Consider the following 5096-nt stretch of genomic DNA (forward strand, 5'->3'; position numbering starts at 1 on the left):
GGGAAGCACTAAAGCAACAGGATTGCATCCCCTCCGTTCACAACCTTGTAACCACTGCACCCAATCGGAGTCTTGCTCTATTGGCCTCAAATAAAAGTAAATTATTGAACTTGACCGTGTCCACCATGCATGAACACCGATGGTGTGTGTTTCAGTATCAAGACCTAAACTTGCCGCAATCCATTCTTTCAATTGACTGATAGACCATGTTTGAGGTGTGCTCCTTGGCACCTCTATGTGAGTAAATTCACTCAGATCAGCTCCCATCTCAGTTGTTTGGACAGTACCAGGATCGTAGTAAAATATGAACTTCACTACATCAGACATCTCGACTCACCTATTTTTTTCAACAACGAAATACAAGTATTAAGCAACAACTTAAAATATCCACACTAACAAATATTAGCTATGTCTATATATTAGCTAGCTATATATTACAGAATATTAACGTAGCAACTAATACAATTCACACACCTACGAGTATATTACGAATATTTGCGAGAGCAATTACAAATGTTGACAGATTTTAATATTTGACTGGACTACCTATATTACGGATTTTACCGGAGCTACTCCAAATAGTGACACTCCTAAATATTTGACATCCACATATAGTATGGAATATTACCGGAGCAACTACACATTTTTACACAACTAATTAGTTGACATCTAAATATATTTACGTATACTACCGCGACAAATAACAATAACCGCACACCTAATTTATTTCACATCGAAACATATTAACAAATACTACTGGAGCACCTATGAAAAAAAATGTTTGTTGAAATATACCCTTGAAGCGTGCGTGCGAACGAAGAAGGACGAACGGCGGCCACCAAACTGCCGGACCTTCACCTCCACCACACTGCTCCAACTTCACCACCACCACCTCCACCTCCACCGTCGCAACAACCTCCACCAATGAGCTGAAAAAAAAACTCCACCAAAATGCTCACCACAACCACCACGAGCTACCCCATCAGTATATCGAGGCCTCTTTTGGCTGCCCTAACTAAGTTGAATCCATTCACGGTGCCAAATCCGCAAAAAACTGGCTCATTTAGGTGTAGAAATAGGAGGCATTTTCGTGTACAGAGAAGAGAAGGAAAGAAAAGAATCTTGCGTGGGAAGAAAAGGAGGAAAGGAGCCGGAGGGAGCCGGGCCAGCTGCGTGATGTGGGGTCGCACCATGTCGGCGAGCAGCAGGCCGATCGATCCGCGGCAGGCCGATAGGGGTGCCCCGTGACCATCCCGCGCCGACAGCTCCCTCTCCCCCCTCGCGACGTGGCCTTTCCAATGCGTGGCCGACACTTGGCAGGCGGGCCAGCTGTCGGCCTGCTACTGGCGAACTACTCCCACTCGGCCTGCTGTGGGCTGACTAGGCCTAGTCGGCCAACAGCGGGCCGATGGTGTATTATTTTTGAAAATTATTTTTTGGGTGTAATATTTGTGCAAATTAATAAAAGATGTATTATTAAAAAATAGCAGCCTAAGGCTAGGTGGTCGGATCTCGAGATCCGTCATCTGGTCCTAGTTGCGAGTTGGGGATACATAGTTGTCGGTGAAAATCGAGCCGATTGTGGGTGATGGCGGTGTTCTGCGTCATTACCTTGATGAAGGCATTATCGTGTAACTATTGTCAACCCACTCGTGCTGCTATGGGGGAAACCCTAGGATCTGGTATTCCAGATCGGACGATGGCAGCACTGCGATGTAGTTTCTCTCCTGGGAGCATCATTTGTGGGGCAGCGTCGGAAGACAGAAAGGAGGTGGAGCGGCTTCTTCTTGCACGGAGCTTCGGAGGAGATGTCAAGTCATTCCTGGCCAATAGGTGCTACATTGTGTCATGCCTGTTCGGCAGGTGCTACGCATGACAAATCTTCTAGAGACTTCAAGTTGTGTAAGCTGGTGGTACTTGGCGGCACGGTGCTGCGGTGTACTTGCGGCGATCGCGACGTGCTCAGTGGTTTGTGCGCAGAGAGGTGGTGTTGTCGGGCACCGTGGTGGCGTCGACGGATGGCCGGACTATCAAGGATGATGCGGAACTCTTTCCTGAAGATGGGTCAGCGGTTCGATGATGATGGCGGCTTCTAAAACATGTGCATGTGGTGTACGCCTTAGGTTTGCTACACCGGCTATAGGTCCCGGTATGTTATGTGGATGGGTCAGCGACAACATCGATTTTAGATATGGAGAGTGAGAGCACTCCATATTATCGAGTTTGAATATGTGAGTGGTGGCTTCAGATGACTTGATGTATGTTTTTATCAGACCTTTGTTGAATAATTAATAAAGATGGTTGTACGCATCGATTGATGCAAAGGCCAGGGGTTTTAACCTCCTTTTCCAAAAAATGTTCCTGACACTCATATTTGAAATACCAGTGTGCTAATTAATTTGTTACATTCTTGATTTGATGGGCATGGACCCCCTCATAGATGATGGATATTAGCTTCAAGAGATCACCACGTTAAGATACACATCTAAAATTAGATTGCGCTGCCATCACCTTATGTACCACTGCCTGTCCACCACCTCACAAGGTCTCCGATGTCCAAAAAACTTTATTGTCACGTTAAGATCCTGCCGTGGCGCATGTTCCCTACGTCTGCCCTAGTTAGGTTCTGCAGTCTTCTCTCGGTTGAAAGATGCAACCAGTGGCGGAGGTAGAGGGTGGACAGGGTGGGCCACGGCCCACCCTGAGATTGGAAATATGGGCTTTACACCATAGAGAAAAAGCTAAAAAGTAAAATAAAAAATTATATGTGCAATTGCACTGTTGGCCCACCCTGGCCCAGTGGGCTAGGTCCGCCACTGATGCAGCGACCATTACAATAAGTCCATAGTATTTAGAGAAACTTTAATCAGAAATGTTCATTTTCATGCAACACAATAGTTAATGATGCCTTCCAAGTCTAATGTAGAGAAGACACTGGACTAAGTGTCCTCCATGACTGTTCATCTCTCTTGTAGCACCTCTGAATGTTTCAACTGCCCTTTTTATGGACTTAAATAGATTGATATATGGAGTGTGGATGTACTAGTTGATCTCATGCTGCTATTCAGCACCTGGAGTCCAATTCAATGTGGAACTTACCACATCATGGCCGCGTATATATCCGTTCCATTGAAATTGTAGATGTTATACGTAAACTATTCAGTTCACCTTCCAAATTTCTACACTGGAGTAGGAGGTAGATGGCACATCCATTGGATATCATTGAGTCTAACTTTAATTGACGAAAAGTTGGGATCAAATCATTCGATGATGTCCGAGTCTCTCCACAAAGTACACAACTAATTGCCACAACTCATCATAAATGACACTGCATATATACTAAACCGCGGGGTTCACTAGTTTAACCCGTGAGTAAACGTTCGTGTTTTTGGGTAGCTTGGTCGACATCTCACAGTATTTTTCTGCTACTACCAACATTTATTGTGTGTGTGTGGATTGTATGCAATTTTTTATAATTTTTTGGGTGCTTATCAATATTCACACAAATTCATTTATAGGGATGTGTTTTGGCCTATATAGACTCCTAAATGTTAGTTATAAGAAAAAAAATTGAGGTATACTCAGGGGGAACATTTTGGTTTGAACATTTTGGTTTGTTGGAAGACAACAAATTTTATTGCGAAACTCATACATATATAAATTGCTTAAGAACGACTTGCTTCGATGAGAGGGAATAAATTATGCCAATTTCCAAATTATTTGGAAGTAGGAGAACATATTATGCCGCACCTATATTTTGAGAAATGGAAAATATAAATCCCAAGCTCACACTCTCAAGTGGCATATGTCCATCTGCCACATAGGTTAGTTCTGAACTTCTGATTCTCCCGACTGTGTCAAGGAAACATTTGAGTATGTTTTTCAAGGAGAAAGACCACCCAGTTTTCCATTTCATTGAAACGTAACCGAAAAGAACTACTAAACACACACTTGGTAGGTACAACTCATGTTTTCACATGCAATGGTCACACATGACAGTTTGGCGCACAACCACCCTCTCCAAGTAAGCCACAACCATTCCAACATGCTTTTTTGCAACGCCTCTAGATGGATTCCAATACCAGTGATAGTGTAACAAAATCCTCGACATCCAGATGTGTCATTCAAAAGTCAAAACAGCAAAATAAAAGTGGAAAAGCTCAGAATTGCAACAAGAGCTCCCGATGCCTTCCAAGCCCACCGCAGCAAAGGCATTGGATTGCTCTCCATGAACTGTCCATCTCTCAGCTTAAGCATTTCTGAATCCTTCATCTATCTTTGATGGACCAATATAGATATGAAATATCGAGTGAGGATGTCCTACCAATCACATGCAATTATTAAGCACATGTATCAAATTTAATGTGGAACTTACCACACCATAACATGCATGTCTATATCCGTTCGATGTAACGCATAAATGTTCTATTCGGTTCCTTAGTTCAGCTCTCAAATTTCAACACAAAGTAGGATTTGTATAGAAAATGTCTTTGGATATTACTATATTTTTAGTAAAACTAAAATTGGCATCATGAACCCAGTTAGTAGAACTAGCTTACTATTATCAACTAAATATAAGTTCTTAAAAGGTTAACCTTCACAAAATTTAGGTATATGAAGACATCAGAGAAAAACCACAAGTTTTATTTTGTCATTAAACATTGAACTTCTATTACGGAACTCACATATGAAAAGTTTTTAACAGTCTGTTTGGATGATTAAAACAAGATACATGACCTTCCAAAATCTTTTGGAGTAGTAAAGCATATTATACGGCTAAATTCACTCCCCCTAATAAATATAACTACATTAGATCCAATTTACACTTTGAACAATATCTCCCCTGAAGTTATATCCATCGATCTCACACATAGTGGTGAGGCGGAAGGCGATACTTCATTTACATTCTCGATGAGAAAGAAATTCCCATCTCCTATTACATCAAAATGAAACCATCAATCCATTAAACGGTACACAGTTTGAGTTCAGTACAAATTGGCCAATCCAATGACCGAGAACTCATGAGCAGAATTGAAGCTACGCTTATTGAAGATCTAGCCTTGGTGCATGTTTCCTATATGTGCTAGAATTAGTTT

This window comes from Triticum dicoccoides, chromosome 5A, assembly GCF_002162155.2.
Source record: "Triticum dicoccoides isolate Atlit2015 ecotype Zavitan chromosome 5A, WEW_v2.0, whole genome shotgun sequence".
NCBI classification, from domain to species: Eukaryota; Viridiplantae; Streptophyta; class Magnoliopsida; order Poales; family Poaceae; genus Triticum; species Triticum dicoccoides.